Source organism: Lampetra planeri, chromosome 2, assembly GCF_965212315.1.
Source record: "Lampetra planeri chromosome 2, kcLamPlan1.2.h2, whole genome shotgun sequence".
Taxonomy (NCBI): domain Eukaryota; kingdom Metazoa; phylum Chordata; class Hyperoartia; order Petromyzontiformes; family Petromyzontidae; genus Lampetra; species Lampetra planeri.
Window position 1 is genome coordinate 26788940 of NC_136108.1, and position 25914 is coordinate 26814853.

A 25914-nucleotide genomic window follows, 5' to 3' on the forward strand; every position below is an offset into this window, starting at 1 on the left:
TAATAAAATAATAAAAGAATACAATTACAATAAAATGCTTTATTTTCATTATTTTATTATTTCCCTTCGACGTGACTTTACCAAAAGAGCCAAGAATATGAATCCCTGCAGTCAGGAAAGCTTTGAATCGAAATGTAACGTCTGGGCCTATGAAATGGTTCTAGATTTGAAGATTTCGTTACTACAAGGATTCATACTTTGTTTTTTTTTCGGTAAAGTCACGTAGGTTAAAAGAAAACAAATTAAATCACGACGTTTCGGAGGCAACACACGCTTCTGTGAAGACGAAAGCTTGTGTTGCCTCCGAAACGTCGTGATTTTTTTTTTACCTACGTGACTTTACCGAAAAAACCAAAGAGAACTAGGAAATGGTGTCCACTGTGGGGTGTGCTTCTGCTTCCCTGAAGGCGCGGAAAGCAATTCTCTCCGACGAGTTTCCAGGCCATACTGCATGCTCCCTCCGTGTGTAAATGTACGTACGTTTAACTTATTTTGCACCGCTACGTAGCCAAAGCGTGCCGAGAGCGTGACCCTCGTGTGCATAGCACGCGGAGGGGCATTGCCGGCGCTGTGACCGACAGTCGGACACGTGGTACGCGGCGTGGCGTATGCAATCGGTATGATACGGCAGCAATTCCCTCGTTATTCGTGGGGGATATGTTGCGGAGGTGCTCGTGAAAAGCAAATTTCACGGATAATGATGTTGGCCTCCGAAAGCCTATCTTTGAATGCAGTACCTTAAATACGTTTGTAAATAAACGATTAAATACGTAACCATTTTCATGATAACGCAAAAAATAACAATTGGTTATAATTAACATAAAGTAAATACACATACAAGAATGAAATAATAGTTTATGAATGAATTTACCTTAAATAATTATGATGTTGATGCGCATTCTCTCTCGTCACTTAATCTATCATCACTTTATCTCTCATCACTCTATCTTTCATCACTTTATCTCTCACCACTTTATCTCTCATCGCTTTATCTCTCGTCATTTTATCTCTCATCACTTTATCTCTCATCACTTTATCTCTCGTCACTTTATCTCTCATCACTTGATCTTTCAGCACTTTATCTCTCATCACTTTATCTCTCACCACTTTATCTCTCGTCATTTTATCTCTCACTATTTTATCTTTCATCACTTTATCTCTCATCACTTTATCTCTTGTCACTTTATCTCTCATCACTTTATCTCTCGTCACTTTATCTCTCATCACTTGATCTTTCAGCACTTTATCTCTCATCACTTTATCTCTCACCACTTTATCTCTCGTCATTTTATCTCTCACTATTTTATCTTTCATCACTTTATCTCTCATCACTTTATCTCTTGTCACTTTATCTCTCATCACTTTATCTTTCGTCACTTTATCTCTCATCAATTTTTCTCATCACTTTATCTCTCACCACTTTATCTCTCATCACTTTATCTTTCTCATCGCTTTATCTCTCATCACGTTATCTGTCATCACTCTATCTCTCGTCACTTTATTTCTCACCACTTTATCTCTCACCACTTTATCTCACATCACTTTATTTCTCACCACTTTACCTCTCATTACTTTCTTTCTCTCTCTCTCTCCCGATGCAGTCGTGTAGAGTTACGGATGCGATTCGCGGAGAGCACAGTTCGTGCATAACGAGGGAACACCGTACTAACTACATCTTGGTATAAGAAGCTATATGACAGTGGGCGTGTCAGTAATATGGGCCGTGCGATCCACAAGTGTTAGCTATGAGGTTGATGTTCAGCTGGAGGTGTTTCTTAATTTTCGATGTTCATAATTCGGGTATTGCCTAAACGCTCCTGAGATGAAATAATACTATATATTGGGAGGTGGTTGGGTGGCTCAAGGAACTACCACTGAGCCATCACCGTTGAGATCCTGGATTTGAATCTGGGCAGCCACCTATGATTAAACAATGTTCTCACGTGTGGCAAGTTTTTTTGGTCTCAGCTCGGTGAGCAATGGCGGCACACACAAACATCTATCTTCTTGAATTTGGCATGTCACTTTAAGTGGCAGTTTAAAAAAAAAACAATTTGATTTGCTTGACATGCCGCAAACCTTATCTGCAGAGCACAGACATGCTGTTCCCCTCGTGTGGATAAGGAGGCCTCTTTTGAAGTGATCTTGGAAGTAGTTCTGCGGTGTCATCTTCTGGGGCCACCGTCTGACACACCGCTCGCTGCGAGAGTTATGAATAGCATTGTTGTTTATCTCATGATGCCGAAGGCGCATTTGCGATGAAATTGGATAAAAACATAAAAACAAAACGTTCACGAAAACAGTGACGAGAATAATGAGAATTAACAGTCTGTAGCGGAGAAACACAATTCCTGCCACAAAAGCGCTCGCATGCTCTGAGTTCTTTGGCGACTGCAGAACACTCCACAGCAGCAAACGCTTTTGGAATCGTGTTACCCTCACACATGGCAGGGTAGCTTTTGCATTGATCTGCAGAACACAGAGACGGCCAGATGGCAGCACAATGGCCCACTGCAGGCCCTAAAGGCGAAGGTCGTTGCTTAGATTACAACCCAGCTAAAGGCCATAAGGCCCCACGGAAAGTCTAATCAAATAGGTTTGCAGTAAGCCTAATGAATCCTTTTTTTTTTCATTTTATTTAAAGTTTGTGAATTAACTGCACACACCGGTTTAAAAGGTCTGTTGACGGTAATGAAGTAAAATCGTTGTGTGTTTTGCATGAGGACGCACCACAGCCGTGCACGGATACAAACGCGGAGTGTATTCTTGAAGGCGGAGAATAAGAGCTGGATCATTAAAATGAGGTCGCAGCGGACCAAGGTCATCGGATCGAGGTCACTGCGCGCACAGAATATATTAACGGGAATGGTTGTTGACAAAGAAAATGTCGGGAATACAGCGAGGCCTTAGAGGAAATGTGTATTTATGATCCGGAGGGAATGTCATTGCAAGGCAAGACGTGCAACGGTGTGATTGATTAAAGGAAAGGTTTACTTTGATTTTAATCCCCGACGGGGAATATCTTGGGGGGTTTTCGGTGACAGAAATCATGAATTATTAAGAGTAACGGATGAGACGACAATTAGCATCCTCTGCTGGGGCTGGGCACCTGCATCAAGCGTGTGCCTTCTATTCACTGTGTGTACTGAGCTTGGCTTGTGATTAGCAGCGTGCTTCAAAAGCACCTCCTCTTCTCACAAAGACACAGACCCCCCCACATAGCCTTTACCAGACTGTTAGGGGCAAGTGCTGTTAGTGAGCACCGATAAAGGCCGGCACGGTACAGGATGGGGGTGGGGTGGCCAGTATCACACTCGACCGCCTTTGTCTCCCCGGTAGCGACTTTTTTTTTACACATTGCACCGGGTACTCATTTGAGACTTAGTCGACCTAGAGGAGGCCCAGCACCGGTTCGGATAATCGTCACTGGTGTTGGCCGTGATCGGAAATCCAACTCGCTACGCTACCCTACAGCTCCTCCTCTCATGCACACACGGACACAGACACGGACACATAGAGACGCAGATATAAATATGCACACTTAAAGACACGTACACATGTACTGCATATACATAGATATAACAAAAAAACCTCAAAGATCCCGAGTACAGCATTCAACAGACTGTTGGGGCAATGGTGTTAGCAAGCGCCGATGAAGGCCGGCACGGCACACGAGGGGGGGGGGGGGGCAACACCTTGCCCGACCGTCTTTGTTTCTCCATTGCTGATGTTTACTCAGCGCAACAGGTACTCAACTATTTAATGCTGAGTCGACCTAGAGGAGGCCCAGGTAAGGTTAAGCTATTCGCCAATGTTATTGGCCGTGAGCAAAATTAGAACTGGGTTTGCTGAGTTCGTGGCGCAATGCGCTAAGCCACGACACCGCCACTCTCCACACGAAGATACACGCACGCACGCACGCGTACAAATACACACGACACTGACACACAATCGTGCAAAGATTCGAAGTGTAGCCTCCACTGCCTGTTTGGTTAATTGCTGTTGGCGAGCATCTCCGATGGCTGGCATGGCACATGGGGGTGTGTGGCCAGCATCACGCCCGGCTGGCTTTCTCCCCATTCTTGACATGCACACGGAACACCTGCTACTCATTTCAATGCTGAGTTGATCTACCATTCTAATATCAATAGCTGACGATATTAGCTGTGGCTCACATCAGTAGCACGCGTAACATACACGCGTGCAAGACAAAGACAAAGTTCCCCCGTATAGCCTGAACAGGCTGTAGGAGCAAGTGCTGTTAGCGAACACCTATGTAGGCCGGCACGGCGCACGAGGGGGTAGGTGGCCAAGACCATGCCGGGCCGCCTTTGTCTCCCCAGTGGTGATGTTTATCCACCATACCAGACTCTCATTTGAGGCTGAGTCGACCTCGGTGAGACCCAGGACCGGTTCAGATAATCGTCACTGCTGTTGCCCTTGAGCAGGAATCAAACTCGTGTCGCTCCTAGCGCAGTGTAGCGCTAACCGCGACGCAACCGCTCCCCACCACTACCACTCCCTACATGCATGCACACACAGAGACTGACACGTGCAGAAATACACGCAAGAAGACACAAGGGGCCTTGATCCATGTAGCTATTTTGGCCATCATTCCCTCAAAAAGTGGTAGAATGACGAATGTTTCATAGAAGATTGGGTAACAGTTCACATGTGTAGTCTTTCACAAGCCGTCTCAGTTGAAAGACTCTGCGCATGACAGAGATAAGCAGAAATGCCACCGCATGGAGATACCGGTCAAGGAAACGGTCATGCCCAGTGGCCCAAAAAGCAAGCTGCCTAGAAGAATGAGACGGAATTCGTCTCACACACAGTTGCGCGCCCGCGAATAGAAATGTGTGCGTCTTCGTCTGCCTTTGATTGTCTCTCTCTGTCTCTCGGTACATATAGCCACTGCTCTGCGAAGCATCTTGAGATTTCGTTGCACTTGGATTCTACGTACATACACATTATGCGGCGAGACGCGTCGTTGCAAAAGTCACTGTTGGGATAATGTAGGTACTCCATGTATTTATCGATGGGACATTTTTTTTTACCAGTGTCCGAATGGTCAATAGGAAGAATTGGCTTTAGACTTTCTGGCAATAATTTGGTGTCTGAACATCTCCACACCTGTGTTATTGTCAGAGAGGGTAAAGCATTTCCTTCTCATTTCACCCCATATATTTACTCGTTTTAAATGTGCTTTTTAAAATATGCAAACACCTCAATATATTGACAATATTATGACTAGTACAATACATCTAACTAAATGGTCATGCGTGAGGAGTGCCTCGCACACAATTAAAAGTGTTTGATAAAGTTCAAATGCCAGTCAGAGGTAAATCTTTCCAGTTGGTCTTTTTTGTGTATATACTGTGTCCCCCCCATCATCATAGGAATATGGAATGTGCACTGATGGGGCAGAGCAACTGCCCCCTCGGGGCGCCACGGTGGCTAGGAGATGTTAACTACCTCACCTGGTACACAGGTAGTCGTGGGCTCAATCCCGACCCTGACACCTGCTGTATATTTGGAGTTTTCGTGTGTGTCTCTCTCTGTTAAATTTTCCCCGGGTCCTCCGGTTTTTCCCTCCACATTTAGAAACATACGTTGCGAGTATTTGGCTGCAATTAATTTCCACATGATACGCCACTTTGTTGAGCTGGCATTTGTGGCCAGGTCGCTTCTGAAAAATAACTATGTAGATTAGTGGGCCTTACCTGATAAAATAAAAAAAAAACTTTCTTTAGTTTTAACTGTAGAGATGTGCTCCTGAACGGCCAGTTTTATATTTTACATTACTTTATATTTGATTAACATGTTTAGATTGGGATTCGAAACAAACGTAACATGAGGATGTCATGACATTACAAATTCCCAGAACACTTTGGCAAACGCACGGTGGGTGCGCGTGCATGTTTTTTCCCATTCAGTAGAAAATTACCGTTTTCCTATATGTATCCAAATACATATCTCCAGCTACACTCCATGTAGATACTGTAAGTTGTTCATTTTTTGTTTCACAATGTAGCCAGTGTAACGGTACAAACGCAACGAACACTTTAATCTACGCATTGAACGTCAGCTGAAATTAACTTCATGATTGTGATTTTGTAGGGGTTTTTTTGTTGTTGTTGTTCTATCACCATCATCATCTTTATTGTTGTTGTTGTTGTATAAGTGGTGGAGCCTAATTGCGTGCGCGCGACGATCGGCTACGGGATGGACTGTCACTCTGACTGGCGCGCGCTCGGACTGTGGACATTAATCTCCGTGTAAAGCTCTTCGGGTGGCTCCCAATTTATGCAGATGTGCTCCGGTGCGATTTGCAGGTCTCGCTCGCTGTATTATCACTTACTTTACGGAGCCCATTGTGTTTCTCCCATTAGCCTGTAATTGCATGTAAATGGCTGATGTGAAAAGCTCTTTCAGACCCACCTGCTTGGTCCAAATCATACCCTTGCCTTTTAAATCGCGGTGCACTCTGGGACCAACCTTTTACAACATTTTTTTTCCCCCATCAAACGCTGAAAAGGTCCTTGTCTTGGTAATGTTTTCATTCAGGACAAGTGGCAAGACGCTTTGCAATTAGCAGCAGCCGAGACTTATTAGGATTTAGTGCGCTCTAAAACATTGGAAATAAAGAAGGAAGAAAAAGGTAGACCAAAAAAAAGCCTCCATGAAAAACAAGAAAAGATCTAAAATTGCTCTTCTTAAAAAAAAACTAAGAGGTTCACATTATAAAGAGGTTCATAGAGGAATGGTTAAAAAGCAGCCTTTTGTGAGTAAGTTGTAAATGCTGTCTATGGAGGTTTAACAGCCATTATGTTCCAATGCCTTTTTTTATGAAAGAGCTGTGTCCCCGATTGTATTGCCATTGTTCACCTCGCCATCTTCTCCATCGCTTGCCCATTCATTGAAGCTTTTATTCAAACTCTTATAGAGATCCAGGTGAGAGTTTATTGAGACCCAACATGTTTTTTTTCACAAGACTCCACAAACCCATTTAAATTATAATATGAGAGGCCAGTTAATTACAACTCACCCTGATTAGATTTTTCCAATATGTACACTTACAACCTGTTAATATTACCTTGTATAATTAGCAAATGCTTAGCACATTATGCAATTGCAAGTAAATTACTTTATCACTGGGAATGCACTTTTGAATCTACCCACATAAGTTATCAAAAAACAGGCTCGATCAATGGTGCAATGCTGGCTGAACCTTCTAAATAACGCTTTTTAATTGCTCAGAATTATTTTCAATGTTGTTTGCTTACAAATGTATACGTATACATACAGATGCACACAATATTATCGTATTTAGGGTTGGCGCTTCAGCACTTGTGCCACAGTCGGGCGGCGGTGACTCTATGCACGTGGCCTCTAATCCAGCAATGCGGAGCCGAAGGTTGGTGGATCACACAAAAGTTGTGAAACTCCCTTCCCGTGGGCGTCAGAGGAGGTGCGATACCCTGGCTCGCTAGCAGAAGGCAGTGCAGCAAGTGGACTAATCGCCATCTGTTTCCATCCGTATGGGCATGCCGTTTTTCCCGCTCGCGCCGGTTTCCTCCGACTTTTATAATAATTATTATTCATCATTAATTGGATGAGAACGTCTTAATAAATAAAATAAAAACTAAAACTCTGCAAAAAAAGAGAGAGTCCTATGACTCAGTGTGACTTTCCTGGATATATCAGGAAACTGTCATTTGTATAAAGTGTGGTTGACTACAGCTGGACTGCAGTGATGCTGGGGATTGCACCAAGATGGAGCTGTCACGTGACCAAGCTACACGCCCGTACGGTAAGAGGCTGCCTATCGGGGCAGAATAGCAAGTTGGTTTCAGTCGTATCTGTGTGGGTTCTGATATTTTATCGTCATCTTATTATTATTACTATCATTGTTTGCCCAGGAATACCTCACTGAGCCTCGTGAGTATTTTTCAAGAGGGTCCTGCGCAAATTTTTGCGGCACGGGGCGATTCTCACCGTCTATATTCCAATTGAATAATTTGCGGTGTCATTTTTTTCAAATGTGGTAATTTGGAACGTGACGCCGGCACACGATTGCCTCCTCTTCGCGGCCACTTTGAGGCAGACGGCACGGATATTTGTTTATATATATAATGGTTCATGCACCCACAGAATTAATAGAGGGAATGGGAGGGCTTCGGGGGGGGGGGGGTTTCTCTATTAGACTGATTAAGGAACAACACCTTTCGCAAGACGTGATCAAAACATACTCGGTGAGGTCTTTTCTCGGTAAAGGTTTCATTATATATACTTAAAACAACATTCTAATACACATATTATACTTTAAAGTATACACGGTTTGTATGTAGGGCAAATTTTAATAAAAATATTTAATTTCATTAAATCACTTCTCGTAGTTAAAAATCATAGCCGTTTAAATCAACACGGGCAATTCTTTATTTTCATTCGAAACATATGTTGTGTGTTACAATTCGTAGTGTCTGATTATGACCCAAGACGCGGAAATCTACCGAAATTGATATGCAAATGTGCCGAAACACGTTTATTCTCGTTCAGCGCCGAGATATCGTGATGTTTAATGGGAAGCAGGAACAGCAAATGGAGCTTCCATTGACCATAGATGGTCAGCTTGCTCCTCAAAGCAGGGCAGATGGCAGAGCATGTGTGCTTCTATATGGCGGTCATGTGTGTATGCGCTTGCCTCTGCGTCTGCGCCTGCATGCTGCATGCGTTTGTGCATGCTTGATAAGCTCACAATAAGTTGACGTATTCATGAGTTTACTTTTGGCAAAGGGAGTCGGGCGTGCGGGGGGTGGGGGGACGTGTCCCTTATTTAGGCTCAGCAGAGCTGGTCTCATGCCTCATTTCCATGAGCAGTCTTTTTTTTTCTAACTTTGGCTGGAACAGGGCTGGTCTGGATTAGTAACTGAACTGGCCCACTTCCATGAATTTGTAAACAAGTCCAGGCTACCGAAAATGCTTAATTTCCAGACTTGTACCCGAACCAGTCTGGGGTTGTAGATATTGACAGAGTTTCTCCTTGCTTGCTTCCTTTCCACAAACACTTTGCAAATGTGCTCTGCTCCGCTCTACGTTCGGGTTGTCAGCACCCGCAGTCCTCATGCAAATGAAGCTCCAAAGACTCAGTTCTTATGCTTCGTCGTCCCCACTCCATCCTTTCTCCACCCTGCTGTCCGGTTGCCAACTGTCCTTCCGATATAATATCAAATGAAAAATAATTGTTGTTTTTCGATTTAAAGCTTTCGTGACTGCAGGGATTCATCTTCTTGGTTCTTTCGGTAAAGTCACGTAGAAGGGAAATAATAAAATAATAAATAATACAACATAATAAAATAATTCTCACGACGTTTCGGCCACAATGCAAGCTGCCGTCTTCAGGTGAAGAACAGGGCTGTCGGAAAGACAGCATCTTTCCGACAGACCTTACATTGTGGCCGAAACGTCGTGAGAATTATTTTATTATGTTTAATTTTTATTATTTCATTATTTCCCTTCTACTTGACTTTACCGAAAGAACCAAGAAGAGGAAAATTGTTCTTTTTCTTTCACACATCAGCCACAGGATCTCTCTGGCAGTGCTACCAGGATCTTCCTTTTCCTGGGACATCTTTAAGTCTTCCCCAGGACATTGGCAGTTTGTGGAATAAACATCACTCAGGGAGTGAATGTTACACATCGTCCTTCCCTCTTCTGGCACAGGCAGATCTGCTTCTTCACGTGAAAATTCAGTTTTGTTGTGCCTCAAGAGCTGGCCACACTGCCCATGCAACCCAACTGCTAACCACTGCGGCCCTGTCGACCAAGCCCAGGAAGGCACACGCCTTACCTGGGTGGTGAAGTGACATGAACAATAAATGTATGTACATAGAAGGCCAGATCTCCCCCGTTGTAGCTTTACAACTACCAATGCCAGGCGGCTGAACCAAGAGGCGAGTTGATGTGACCGTGACGGGGATTTTTTGCCTGCCCGCTTTGGTTTCGGGAAATGCGTGAGACTTGAACAGATGACGCCCCCAGTGGCAGCAGCTGGTAAGCCTCGCAAGCAAATCGTACAAACCCAACACGGGGTGGGGGTGGGGATATAGGCTAGCAAGCTGTGGGCAAGTGGAAAGAAAACATCGATATATCCAACACTCGGATGTTTATAATGAGAGCATCGATGAGCACTATAAAAATATCGGAATTCAACCATTGATGACTTTTCAATGTTTATGATGGGTTTTTTGCATCAACTATATACAAGAAAGATGAATGTTAATATATTGGATCAATGTTGTTTATCAACTACATTTAATAATCATAAAAAATAGCAACGACAATTAAAAAAACTAATCATCAAATGGCAGAAGGCTGTCGTTACAGAGTCAACGCTCAGCACAAACTCAAGTTACATCACACACTATGTCGAAACTGAACGATGTATAATAAATAAACTATATATCAGTACTTTCTGTGTGTATATATATACAAAAACACAAGGCACTTTGTGGTAGGAGCAACGGTCAGCCAACAGCAAACTAACGTCTACTTCCACGATATTAACTTTAAATTTACCGGCAGTTCAGGACGGTTGGAGAGGGATCCGTCTTTGTTGTTTCCATCAAAGAGATTTGAAAAACAAAACATCAGCCCCTTTATTTGTCAGCGTGAAAAAACACCACGTCAAAAAATCTGAACATCGAAAAGGAAATCAACGTCGTCCCGATGTTACTGGAGGGATCACCGTCGATGTCATCAAAGACATCGATGAATCGCGACCAAAAATGATCGATGTCACCGATGTATCGATAGGTTTACGTTGTCCATCGCTCGAGGCGAGCGTGGGCGGCGAAAAGCGAATCATCGGATCGGTGGTGCACGAGGATGAGGTTGTGTTTGCGTGCGAGCGAGCGAGCGGGGATCTCTGAGAACGGCGTGTCTGAGCGGGGCTGGTTGCACATCCTGGACTTCGGTGAAAAAAATTGCTTCTTGGCTCATCGGATTTCCCCAGGAGAACTAAAGATTCGGATGATTCTAAAAGTTGAGCGAGTTTTCGTGCGAGCATTAGATGTCTCTAAGACTGTACACGTGTGTGTATCGCGCACCCAGCGTGAGATGTGATTGCAGTGAGAATGCCTCACGAACAACGTGATCCCGTGATGGTACAGCTGCTGTTGAGGTCGACTCAGGTCTAGAAGGCGGGGGGGGGGGTAAAATAGAGTCGAAATGAGGCCCCGAGTGAACTGATTTGTGTGGTTGCACGGTTAGCGAAAGTGTCCTGCCGTGTGGGTCTCTCCGTCCCAGGCCAGCCACAGCACGGCTCGTGCTGGTGGTGGAAACGATCCATCTGTCTCCCACATTAAGCCCCCCATTTTGTGCGCAACTGTGCTGTTCGCGTGCTCACGGCGGTGTCAAAACAACACGGCGTGGAAACACGATCATCCAGTTTAACACGTAGGCTTTAGGCTTTCGCGATCAATATCCAGAAAAGAGGGGGGGTTAGATCGCGAAAATGTAAATGTGTCGTAAGACCCGCCACCACCCGGCCCAGCCAATTAGTAAGGTTTGTCACGTAAACAAAACATGGCAAAACCCTCATCCAGCAGTGAGTGGGTGGACAATAAAAAAACACGTTAAAAAACTCTACTTAAAAAAAGTCTACGTATAGATGTGTTTTGGCCTGTCTCTGACCTTTATAGATTTTAACAGAGAAATTACTCTCTGACCAGGTTCAGTCACTGGCCCTCATGGGGTTGGCAACGGAAGTCGTCTAAAATGGCTGCAGGGCACATGGAGATAAAGTTACAGATAAAGGTGCCGCCCTGCAATTTCTTGCTCATGCCACTGTCAGCCTGCCATGTTGGCCAGATGTGTTTCTGAAGACGTGGCAGTACCCACACTTTAACCCACCACATGTTGGATTGTCTAACTGTGGCGGACCCATTTAAACCGCTGGGTGAACAGAGGGGGCATTTAATAAACGTGCTCGCGACAGAAGATCAAACCGGTGATCTCTGGATTGAAGGTAAGTGTATTAAGCATTTCACATGAGTAGCAACCGATGGAGACAGAAACAACTAGTAGATATTATATTTAATGGTAACGTGGGCTTTACTAAGTGCTGTGGCATGAACTGTGCTCAATGTATTTTTATGTCCCCTTACGAATGCTCAACGACCTGCTCCAACGCGCCGGTCAAAGAAAAGTGCGGCACTCCTCCACAAGTGTAAATCACATTCTGCTCAAGTGCATCTGAATTTATGTTGTGGCGGGGTGGGAGCGGTGGAGGTGGAAAAAAATATATATAACCTGTTCACAAATCTTTCATTTTAAAGGTGTTTCTGCCATGTGAGGGACATATAAACTAAACTATTTTGTATTTGACCAGGTAAGGCCCACTTAGCTATATAGCTATTTTTCGGAAACAACCTGGCCACAAATGATAGCTCAATAAAGTGTCACTTATCACGTGTCAACTTATAGCAGCCAAATACTCGAAACGCACGTTTCTAAATGTGGAGGGGAAAAACCCGGAAGACCCGGAGAAAAATAATCCACGCGACCACGGTGAGAACATACACACTCCGAATATATAGGCGTCATGGTGGAGATGGAACCCACGACCTCCTGTATACAAGGCGAGGGAGATAACATCTCGCCACCGTGGCACCCCACGGTGGTGAGGACACTGGATGGCTGTCCCCAGAACAAAATTATAGGGGGTGATGGGTCAGTGCAAGGGAAATGGCAAGGGAAGAAGGGCGATTCCTTCCTTCATGACATGCCCCCAACTCCTCAAAACAGCCTGGTGTGTTGTGATTCCGATTAGTGGGGCAGCTGTGAGGGGCAGGCCTCGTTTTGGGGTCGAAGGACACTTTTGAAATCTGTCAGGGCTAGATTAGCATCTCTCTCTCTCGCTCTCCCTCTCTGTCTGTCTTTCTCTCCGTCTCTCTCACCCCCCACCCCCTTCCACTCTTCACTCTACCCTGTGTCCTCCCTCTCTCTCTCTACAGCTCTCTCGCTGTTTGTAACTTAATTTCTTGGTTCCTATCCCTTAGTTTATCTCCATTTGCCTGTGGACTCTCTATGTGTCTCGTTAAGCTGACTTCCCGGCAAATGGTTACGTGCCAAAGTTAGCACTTTTGCTCTCTGTAGTACAAAATGGCCATATGTCAATTTTAAAAAAACACATATATGAGCGTTAAATGTATTCATTCATTCAGTCAATGGGAGAGAATACAAATGTATGCGCATAATTGTGGTATCCGCGGGGTGACTTCGCAAAAGAGCATGGACACAGGGCCACATTACTCTCACCACCTGGTCCCACACAGATTATCGTGCTCAGAGCGGTGGTTCCACACGTAATTATTTAACCACTAAACACCATCTTTTTCAAGCTAGTTAATCAGTCACCAGTACACGGGGGGGGGGGGGGGGAGTCCTATCATACAGGCCTAAGCTTTTCTAAAAACAAAAAATCCCTTGCCACACTCCAGGCCAAATGAATCACGATTTTTTTGTCCACGAGATAATGCGCCTCTATAAGCCTCGTCAACGCGTCCACTTAACCGGTGAACATTCTGAGTGCCAAGCAGCTGACTGTTGTATTCGTCCATTGCTTCACCAGTGTCCATTCAGGGAATAACAATACGTTAACAATGTAAACCTGGAACAATAATCATGAAAATATTGTTTTTTTTCATAGCCTGAAATAGAATAACAATGTTGAATGTGTTGCTTTAAAAAAAAATCTCTTTTTTTCCTGTAAATAATATACTCTTTTCAATACACCACCCCTTCAATCCTGACCCGGGTCTTACTTGAATAGAGCACACACACACACGCGCGCGCGCGCGCTGTATCCATTGAAGCTCACCTGGTTATAAATGTGCGCCTATTATTGGCGGTGCCTCTTAACCTGGCTGCATAATATAGCGCCTCTTTACCAACCAACAGCTGCTGTGGGGTTTTAATAGGCGTGGCGCGATGAACATGTGCATGCGCACGCTTGGGTGCGCGCGCGCGCGTGCACGCGTGTGAGTGTGCGCGTGCACGCGTGTGAGTGTGCGCGCGCGCGCGTGAGCGCGTGCGTGTGTGTGTGCTCGCATGTGCATGCAAGCCCAGGCCAATGCCGGATTTAACAGCCGGTTTATTGCCGCGCGCCCGCGGAGATTAGCTCACTGTTTGCTGGAGAGCAGATGGTTTGATTGAGAATGTGATGAGGAAAGTGATTGATCTGGGCTTGAGCCTCCTGGGTTCCATCCAGAGCAGGCAAGGGGCCCGAGTCCAAGTGCAGGAGCAGAATTCGAATGCTTGTGATGGGGAGAAAATAAAATAGAAACTCTTGAAGTTTACTATTCCCCGTTTCCCTGTAACTTGACTCAAATGTCGATGGGCCTTCCCTCTCCACTTATTGGCAGAATATATCGCTGTGAACAGCAGGGGTGCAGTCATCGTGGCTGTTGGGGGGTGTTCGGGCACCTCCAATATTTGTAGATATCACTAAGAGACACCCACTACATTGTAAAACAAAAATTACAGTATCTGAGTCTGCAATCCTGCACATCCTTTTAAAAAGAGCTTTATAGCTCATCGGATTTCTCCAGTGACAATAAATATTCTGATTCGTCTTTCCCTTCACGTAATGACATGAATGCTGATTATGCTGATGACTGAACCTATGAATACACAACCCAACACAAAGCGTCGTCTGAGTACCGTTTCAACCTTGGAAATACACAACAGCCCTGTGCTGTGACTGTAGACGTGGCAGAGTGGTCGATGTGCATTGGCTGGTGTTGTCCTCTCTTTCGCCAAAGCCACCAGTTTGACAATTCTCCCTTATTATTGTTTTCTGTCGAACAATTTTTAATCTTGAAAAAAAAATATTACTGCACTGCTAAGTATAGACAGTACTGTGCATACTAATGGTTTTATAATTTTACACTGTGAGTATTAGTACAAGATTACAGTACCCACCGTTGGCACTCTGATTACACAAATACATCACTTACAAAACATTACAAGTGTAGGTGACATTATCAACAGTACCCTTCAGATATGTATTTATTTTTCAAATCTAAACTGTAGTGATTATATTTGACCGAACCAGATGTTTTCTCAAGCTGACGCTTATATTCTGTAGGTACTCAACGCTGCCAGAGCAGGGGGTGTCACAATGACGATTGTTGCTTGACGTGTCACCTCAAAAGCATTCAGATCTCACAATTTAAATGGCGCATTGAGTCAACATTCATATTTACATTTCGAATGTTCATCCGATATACGTATCCGCTTACCCGAAATGCCGTTACAAGTGCGATCGCGGCGTGATGGTTAGCACACTGGACATGCAATCCAGAGGTCACCAATTTCAATCTCCAGGCGCGGCACGAGAAACAAGGGACACGCTTCATAAACACGCCCCGTCCTCTGTCTGCCCGGCGGTACCACAGTTCGTCGATCGGCAGGTCATGTGTTGGTGGGGTAAAGTGTGGCTACTCTCCACTGCCTCCAGGATGTCTGGCCAGCGTGTAAGAGAGGCTCAAAGTACCCTCGATGCCTTGGGGGGGTGCTTGCCAGAGCTCCCTCTCACGCCAGCGCTGGTGTCAGAGGGACATTGAGGGGGGCTGCGTGGTTGTTTTTGTTGTCTCCCGTCTCCTGGACACGTGGGAAAAAAGAGCTTAATAGCTCATCGGATTCCTTCAATATCAAATACATATTCTAATTCTCATGGATGAGCGCTCGGCTATCGTTGGCGTGAATTCTGCTGTTACTTTTTATGTGTTTCATGGCTTCTCACACGGGAGACGAGGAGTCCGATCCCAGACTCACAAATGTGGTTACGTAATCTTGCAAGTGCAGTCATCGTTGTGGGGGGCGCGCGGGCGGGCTGGCGTGGGGGGGGGGCAGCGTTTAAAGCGACCGCCTCGCGACGCCGCTATTGCCTCCTGCAGAGGTCTCACGCACGGCCACTCCTCAAGAGCGCGGCACATCATCCGATGAACACGGTCGGCTACGCACGGTGCGAACTAAGTTCAACGGACTGGCGTGCAGCGTGAGCTCTCTTCAAATCGGGTCTGTCCAGTGCGACGAGTGCCCAGGTGTGGATGTCTATCCCGCATGCCTTGAGGTTCTTGCTTTCGACGTGCCTCGATGTCTAAGGGAATGCGTCGACCCTTGCAACAGGTTCCTGTGCTCAGCCGTAAACAAAGTGTGGACAAAAGTGCGGCAACTGCAATGGCAATAGCCCTTAATTGCAGCCATTGTTATTTTGTCGAAATCTTAGAAACACATTTCCACATTTTTGTATACTTTGATTTACTAGTAATTGGTATTTGCAACCACGTGGCACGTACATGTTGTTCAATTTAGGTGTGCCCAACCCAATATTTTATTTGCCATTTCAAAGGAAGCCTGGCTCTTGTATTATTTGTTTATTGGCTCAGCATAATATATTTGTGTGCACCAGTTGAGCCACGTAAAATATGATTAATTGGATGCAAGCAAGTGGGATTCAGCCAACTGCCTACGACTAACATGCAGTAATTGCTTGTAATAAACATCCAGCCAATCATCAGCTTAGTGCTGCTCTCTGAAACATTGGCAATTTTTGCGCAGTTGATGTTGCTTAATTACAACAGCAGAGAGATCAGCACGTTGGTTTCCGTGTCGATGGTGGTCCTCTGTGCCCCTGACACAGCCCAGCCAGACCGCCCACGATACTGGCAAGGCGCTGCCGCACGTCCGTTGACTTGTGTTGAAACCGCGGATAGCCACTCGTGATTGAACCTGGCTGTCAAGGTGAGCGAGTTGATGGTTGCAGCCCAGTAGCCAATGACTACACACAACCACCCCCTCCCCCCGCCTCACCCTCACCCAAACTCCCCATGACATTACATTACATTCGTTTTCTATGGTTCTTTCGGTAAAGTCATATAGATAGGAAATAAAATAAAAATAATAAAAAAATAGAAAACATACTTAAAAAAACTCACGACGTTTCGATCGCAACACAAGCGGTCGTCATCAGGCGCCTGATTATGATTGTCCATATGTTATTAGAAGATGCATTTGTGAGTGCATTTGTGTTTGACCCAGGTTTAATTACTCTTTGTTTATTTCGGTAAAGTCACGTAGGTGGAAAAATAAATAATAAATCACGACGTTTCGATCGCAACACAAGCAATCGTCATCAGGTAGAAAGATTCAGCAGTATAACTGCTGAATAAGAAAGGGCTGTTGCAACAGAGGTTTTATATATATAGGTTTGAGGTGGGTGTCACCCAAGGGTAAGTAGGCGGGGTCAGAGATGGAAAGGAGTCCCATCGCCGTACACATGCACAACAGCTGCGTTAACCCCGTTGTTCAGCAGTTCTACTGATTCATCTTTCTACCTGATGACGATTGCTTGTGTTGTGATCGAAACGTCGTGATTTATTATTATTTTTTCTACCTACGTGACTTTACCGAAAGAACCAAAGAGTATGGATTCCTTGCCGTCACAAAAACTTAAAATCAAGATTATTTCAAGTTTCATTCTTTGTGATGCACACAACACGGCCTGCAAATGAAATATTATTCCGGTTTGGGTCTAAAATAAATGTCTCGTGTGGGGATGGGTCAACATCGTAGCAATGGAGAAACAAAGGTGGCGAAATATTCTGCCTGGGCACACCACCTCCTTGTGTTCAATGGTAGCCATAATAGGCGCTTGCAAACACCCCCCCACCAAAAAAAAATCTACAGCGTATGTCGTGTACCATATAGACTTGTGCTTGTTTATGTATTCTGTACATTTCGATTTAAAGCTTTCGTGACTGCAGGGATTCATCTTCTTGGTTCTTTCGGTAAAGTCACGTAGAATGGAAATAATAAAATAATAAAAATAAAACATAATAAAATAATTCTCACGACGTTTCGGCCACAACGCAAGCAGCCATCCTCAGGTGGAGAGTCTGTCTTCTCGACAGACCTATTCTCCACCTGAGGACGGCTGCTTGCGTTGTGGCCGAAACGTCGTGAGAATGATTGTATTATGTTTTATTTTTATTATTTTATTATTTCCATTCTATTCTATACATGTAAAAAATTATATATCTCATAATTCATGCAATTTCAAACACGCTCGTGTTTATGTCTGCATATTCCTTACCACACCCTGATGATCTTCCTGTGTATTGCCCTGTCACGACTGCACTGTATATATCACCTTAGGCATACCTCTGTGTTTGACTCTTCATGAAACCAAATTGTTTTGTGTGCAGTAAGCTGCCGGGGTGGTGCGAGTATTATTAGATGCACTTTGAGCAGATCCGCAGGGATATCAATACGGAAGCCCTCAATTCTGTCTGGCACCACCTTTGTAATCGTAATATTCCTGAAATGTTTACCCCCCCCACGCCTCTTGCACAGGCAATATGCAGTATTGCATCTCGATGGATTTTCACCTAATTCTAAGGATATGATTTATTGATTGTATGAACCCCTGCGCAGTGCATCAGCGGTTCTAAGTGCCACCACCTTTCATAGGGGAGGGGGAGTGGGAATGGATAAGTCGCCTCTCTGCTACCAAACGCTGCCCCTAATTCTTGGCAATTTCCCAGATTTGAGTCACTTATGTCTGAGCGGGCACTGCGAAGCTTCTGTTTTCAAACACTCGGTGTGAAATATGCGTGGGATCTATGAACTGCACAGGTGGAGACATGTTTTCTCCTCTCGCGTCTTTGCCAAATAAGACGTGCTCACGTTGCCGAGGCAATTGACATGAAATGGATTTCCAATTAGAGATGAATCCGTGTGTTTTTTTTTGCTCATGGGCCAGATTTCTGTATTCCGCAAAGCCTACGAATGTTGAGTGTCTCTTTTAATTAGAGTATCAAAAAACACTAATACGAATGTGGAATAGTACTTGTGAATATGGCTATTGAATAGATGATTATGAATAGCTAATGAATATAATGGTCCCCAAATAATGGATTATATCAGTACTCAACATTGCCAACTCAGAGTCAGTTAGACACCTGCTGCTTAATTGTATTCCTGCAGCACAGCAGCGTTGCTTAGCATAGCGGTTTGAATCGAGGTCCTGAACCGAGACTGGACGAGGCTGTAATGCAGAGAATGTTCCGATCACACCTCGGTTACCAAATGACAAAACATGGAACCGCATGCAAATTTGGGCTCGTAGTTTAACTTTGTGCAATGAGGCTCCGAGGACTCATGTCATAGGCAGGGAGAAGCTCTGACTAGCTTGCACAGCTAGTGAGAGTGGAAACGCATGCAAATAAGGCACCACGGTTGCAGAATGCAGTACATTTATTGTTTAAGATATGCCCGAGGAGGACATCAAGATGTCATTACTGTACACACAAGATTATAGCAGCTACACCAAACTGTTTAACAATGCATGGTAGTTGTGCAAGTTTTTTCTTTACAATAGAACTTGGTAGGACTGTGCATACCAAGGGCCTCGGGACTCAGCGGGGCTTTCCTAGAAATACTATAATAAATAAAAAATAAGTGTTACAAAATTGTCGGTTATTGGTTCACATATCCTGAACGACTGTCAAATCATTTCATTCAACGGCGATCTAAAACAAATCTACGTGGCACCTCCTAAAGCAGTCGAATGGATATAAAATCTCGACATCAATTTGAAATCTGTTGCAATCCCCAAAATGCCAAATGAAAAAATGCATTCTAAATATTGATATTGTTTCAATTGCAATGTATTTCCTGTTGTTGAACATCATAACATGATATCTCTCTAATTTGTTACTTTGTCTAGAATTATATTGTTTTCTCAATTTTAGCAAACTTTTATTTTAGATTATAATGTCCCCCCACCCCTGCAATGAATGTTCCCTCACTGTATTTGTGCCTCAGATCTCCCTTGCAAGAAAGACTTGTGCCTCGCTGGGTATCACGTGACTGAACAAAGTTGAGTCATTTTTAGTGATTTATGTCCGTGTTTTGCAACGGTGAAATGCGTTTCTGCCATTTGTGAATGGTTCCGAGATAACGGCGGTCATCCTTTGTGTGCCAAGGTGTCGTTTGCACGATTCTCCCGTAATAAATTCCGTGCTTTTAAGGAAACAAAAATCAACTTGTGAATTGCCTTTGCAAATAGTCGATATTTTAATTAAACACAAATAAGGGAAAACATGATTCATTGCCCCACTGTGTTCATAAAGCATTCCGTGAAAACACAAGTTCCGTGTGTTGCGGTGCACGACTTTTTAATGCCAAGCAAACTTCGTTCCCGTGATAAGTGTTTGGTCCATGTGTGGCTGGCGGTGGTGCGAAAAGTTGATCGCGTGGCCTCTGGTTTCGCGGGTGTGTCACGGGGAATGTTAAGAGGCTAAGAAAGGGAAAGTGGGTTTGTGGAGAGTTAAGAGCGAGATGCCGAACGTTCGCAATGGTGAGTGAAAGAGAGAAAACACACAGCGGAATAAGTAGAGAGGGGTGGTGGTGGTGGGGGGTAGCAATGGCGTGGCATCGTGAGAGATAAAGAAAGAGAAAGGAGTGGATGGAGGAAGAGAAGACCAAATTCCGCGCCTCCGATTAGCATGGTTGGCAACGTACGGTGCAAAAGAAGTTGAACATACATACAAATTGAGTTGGAACAACATGACGAATGGATGAAGAAGGCAGACGTAAGGATACTAAAATACAGAGACGCATAAAGACAGAAAGTGGTTGGAACATAGACATACCTTTGCTCATGTTTTGTTTTCTCTTGTACAAATGAACGGGCAAAAGCTGACGGCTATTTATATGCACATCCGTAAATAAACGGCGAAAGCGCAGCATTGATAGATAACAGAACCATGCCAATATAAGAGAGGAAGAAGAGTGGGACGAGAGATTGTGGGGGGGGGGAGCTGCTATGAAAGGCGAGAGAGAGAGAGTGGGAGAGAGGGCGAAAAGAAGCCGTGATGAGGGTTTTGAAGACGTTGTGGGGGCAGGGAGAGCGTGAATGAGCAAACGCAGGAGTGACAGAAAAGCCAGAAAGGGCTACAGGACAGGCACACACACACACAAAAAGTTAAAGAAGTGGCAGTATCCTATCCAGGCCAGTTAGCAGAATGCATTGTAACACAGCGCAAATACGTTTTTTGGGGAAAAAGCTGCGCAGAGTTTTTGGCCGTGGGCGATAAGACAGGCTGGCAGATATGGCTAGCTGTGTTCTGCCTGCCGTGGCAAGTCAGATAGACTTAGGCTGTAGCCATGGAGACCGCGCCTGGGGGATGGCTGATAATGCGTTTTGTACAGCGAGACGGAGTAATCTGTGCTCCCAAGTGCCAGCCACCCCCCGGGCCCCCTACCCACCACCCCCCTCCGTGTCGGGCTAAGAGCCGGCTCCCCGAAGCAGTGGCTTCTGTCTGAAGCCACACACGTATTTTTATTTTCATTCACGTTGCCCGGGCCAGAAAAAAATAAAAGACACGTTAAAATTGTAATTTCTCGTCGCCAGCTCAGCGCGCAGATTGCATTCGGTAATGTGGTTTTTCACATTTGCACATGTGAAGGGATCGATGCGCTTTGAGAATGAGTTGATGGAAAACGAAGTCTCACGAAGGCAAATGCATCTTTTGCGTCCCATGTTCACGTATGTATGTTGAACTTCTTTCGCACCGTACGTGCCGACCGTGCTAATCGGAGGTGCGCAGGAAGAACATTTGAAGGGCCGACGACGCAAGCACATAATGACCTACTCTTTAACGTCCGCTGTGAAGCAGACAGCGCGTTTATTAAAACCGCAGTATTAATGAGGGTGGCCGCCAGATTCGAATCGACGAAACCTCTGCCACAAGTGAAAGATGCTGACACCTGCACAGGCAGGATGCGTGAATGGTCAGGCTGACAGCTTTGATTTAAAAATGCATGCTTATACATAGTCTTTGGTTCTTTCGGTAAAGTCACAGAGGTATAAAATAAAGTACGACTGCTTATACAGTCGTACTTTGTTCACACACACAGTCTTTTTTTCTGCCTTCATAATGCTGCACGTAATTATTGGCGAAATGTTAATTACCTCGCCTGGTATACAAGAGGTGGTGGGTTCGATCCCGACCCTGAGGGTTTTTCTCCGGGTCCTCCGGTTTTTCCCTCCAAATTTATAATCGTGCGTTGAAAGTATTTGGCCGCTATACATTTCCATGATGAGCCACTTCGTTGAGATATAATTTGTGGCCAGGTTGCTTCTGAAAAAGAGCTGCATAGCTCAGTGGGTCGTATCTGGTCAAATAAAAACAACAGTTTAGTTTAAATCTAATTGCAATGTGTATGCTGCACACAGTATAAATGTGCCACGGCAAAAACACTGGACTCATATGGGGGAAGGGGCCGTCCATAAATGACGTCACGCACCTAGGGGGGGGGGGGGTCAGACATTTGTGACGATGTGTGACGAGGGGGGGGGGGGTTGAGAAATGTGAAGTTACGCAAAAATGTGCAATTTTAAATAAATATAGACAACACGTTCTACTTAAATAAATATACTTTTTTTTAATAAATGTGTTCTTCTACAACATCAGAGTGTAGCGCCACATTAAATACTTACTACAATGACAATAGTTTAAAGCGATTTGAAGCATGTTTTATTTCCAAAATGGAATATGGTTTGGGGGGGGGCAGAGCTTTGTGACGTCATATTTGAGGGGGGGTCTGACTTTTTGTGTCGCCATGTGACGAGGGGGGGGGGGGGTTCAAAAATCGTCCAAATTCGCGTGACGTCATTTATGGACAGCCCCGAAGTTCCAAGTTCAGATCTCGGTTGGGAGTCAATGCTACCCGTCATGCCTTTGGGGTTGCCAAACTGAGTGTCACTTTGTGGTGCTGGAATTGTCATTTCCACCGCTGGCTTAAAGCTGCCAATACAGATCCAATGCTGCTCCAATTCTCACTTGAGCATGGCCCTTTATGGACATGCATAGCCCTTTAAATGTTTATATTACATGATTGTACATGTTTAAAAGTCCAGTTTGACTTAAAAAAAGAATATTGTGGCAAATCCTCATTAAAAAGTGATTGCAAATACAACATAATTGTGTATAATTAACAGTAGAATCTGGTTGTACATGTGTGGATAAAAAGATGTGTTTATATCAAACACACACACATTGCAAATAAACATCGCCAGTATCAAAGTAATATGCTAAATTATTTACAAGATGAAAATTGCAGTAATGTATAATTTGGGCTGTCATTGTACTCTGAACTAAACTTCTGAAGCATCACGAGGAAAGCCAGGCTATACCCCACCCCATTGCCCACAGCTTACTGTGACACACACGGGGCATTTGACATGAAAAAGCAATACCACAGCGACAAATAAAGCAGACCCATCCGACATCTTGGCCATCGAACATTTAGAATATTTTGACTATTTAGATTATTTTTACCATTTAAATTATTTTGATAATTCAGATTATTTTGCTGCTATAAATGTCCAAATGATAAGACACTTTGTTGACCTATCATTTGTGGCCAGGTCGCTTTTGAAAACTAAGTGTATAGCTCAGCAGGCTTTGTCTGGCAGGCTGAGGATGGTTTAGCTTAATGTTTTTACATGTTTGGGTGATGAAGCTAGTTGTAATTACTGGCGAAACGTCGTACTCAGATTGTAAATGTTGTGGCTTGGCTCTCCAACACACCGGTGTAGTGCTGTACTAGTGACGAATTGGCCACTTTCTGTTTACGTGACAACTCTTACTAGTTGGCTGTGTCGGGTGGTGGCGGGTTTTAGCGACACATTTATATAACTACGCGATTTAACCCAAAAAGCCTCTATTATGGATGATATTGGTCGCGAAAGCCTCCTACGTGTTAAACTGGGTGATTTGTTTACCTTCTTTGTACTTTGCACTCCTAGGGTGTTTGTGTATTGTTTGTTGTCTACGTTCTTACCCGCCACGACTGGACATCTGTGAAAGCGAGCTTCATAGCTCATCGGATTCCTGCAGTATAATTCAATATTATTCTGATGTGATTCTGTGCTCAGTGTGGGCCGCCTTATGTTTATTTCGGGCAGTGAGAGTCCCTGTCTCCGTCACATGTAGCACACACCACGAAGCCTGAGCCACGAAAGTAAAGCCACTAACCGTAGGCCCCTTGGAGAAAAGTGCAAATCTTTCTATCTTCATTGTTCATAAAACACTTTTTTTTTACTAGGATAAGATAAAACAAACTATTATTGTATTTACTAGAGCTTTGACACTGAATTAAACTTACAAAAAGAAACAAACGATTATGCAAAAAAGGAATGTTTTTGATCAGTGCAAATTCCCTTCTATGACTTACGGATCCGAAATATGGACACTTTCCAAAGAAGATAAAACAATCTGAAAAGACTTTAAAGTAGCACGGAGAGATGCGTATTGGGCATTACACTGAGAGACAGAAAAAGGAGCATGGATCAGAGAAGAAATGTAAATTATGGACATCATGTTGACTCTTAAGGAAGACGCAATATTGGGCATGACACATCGATAGACATGGAGATGTCCAATCCGTGAGACCGAATGTGCAATGGTTCATCAAAGGAGGAAACGTACCTGGGAGCATGATAACCATGAAGATGGAGTGATGAGGTCAGCTGGTGTGCATGACGGGATCGTGATCATGAGGGATGGCTACATCCAGCAGTTGACAGATCATGCTTGTTGATGATGATGATGCTCACAATGAAATGAGGCCGAATAGTTGTTATTACTTAAGTGTATTGTGTGAGCAAACACACCGTGAAACGGCAGCATTTTGCGAAGCCCTATATTTACCCCCGAAAATATATGTTTGCTCACACTTAGACTGTGAGCACAATCAGGAGCAGACAATCTCTGGACAGTTGACTCTTAAAAGTGAAAATTATTTTATCTTGAGCCTGCAAGGGTACATTGTTAGACACGCAAAATGAGGCTGTGCCAAACGTTTGCGTGAAAAAAAAAACAAATGCCACTCAAGACTTTGCAAATTTCAACTCCCTTGACCTTTATGAGGCTGCACGTGACTTTTAACTCGTATTTACTTTGCAACAAAGGTTGACCAGACGTATTTTAAACATCTTATAACCCACCCCCGCTGTAAACATGTACGCGTTAAATACCCCCACATCTGCTGCAGCTACTCCGCTTTTTACTGTCCAGGTGAGGGCTATTTGCACCGGGCAGTGCCATTCTTTGCAGAGGGGTGATTCAAAAACAACAACACGCAGCTCAAGGCCACCCTCACTCCACACCCCTTTGGTTCCCTCTCCTCACGGTCCCTTCATACAAACCCTCGACAACATCGGCCTTGCATTTTCAGCTGATTTCACTGATGAGTAATAAAAGCATGTTTGCTTATTTTCAATTACAATAATTGTAGGCAATTGGGGTAATTTAGGCTCAAAATTGTCTTTGGACTTAATTTATACCCTATGTTCTTAATGTGCAATTACTGATAATGAAGGTAAAGATTTAAATATAATTTGTCAAGTTTTACACAAAGAGATTACATTGTATTGCCAAAATTGTACTATTATCTCGGTATGTGTGCTATTGTAGTGCTGTCACTTAAAATTAATTTAACGAAAATTATTTCCAGGATGTCAAATCTCGATATTGCCTCGGGGTTATCATTTGTGTTTAGAAAAGTGGGTTTAAAGGTGCATTGTCTACGCTTTCACAAGTTACGAGGAAGCCAATACTTGCCCAGAACCTAATGCTACTGCACAACTCTACAATGAGTTACACATTTCTGAGTTGGTATGTAAATATTACTCTTTATATATAAAAAATGGTTCTCGAGTGAAGTGAGTTGATATTCTCAGCGCGGTCACCAATGATTGCACGAAAATAACATCGCATTCTATTCTCTGCATATGGCAAACTGCCAATGTCGAGGTCTGATAGCCACGAGAGTGCT

General features: G+C 44.1%; 1 long non-coding RNA gene across 2 annotated transcripts in view; it reads right to left on the bottom strand.

The window, feature by feature from the left end:
* The window catches only part of LOC144730806 (uncharacterized), an 82185-nt gene extending 61349 nt beyond the window's left edge, over nt 1–20836 (bottom strand). For both annotated transcript variants that reach the window (XR_013587853.1, XR_013587854.1), the window contains exon 1: nt 20724–20836. This is a non-coding gene — a long non-coding RNA (uncharacterized LOC144730806). The remainder of the gene's footprint in view (nt 1–20723) is intronic.
* Nucleotides 20837–25914: the final 5078 nt, after the last annotated feature.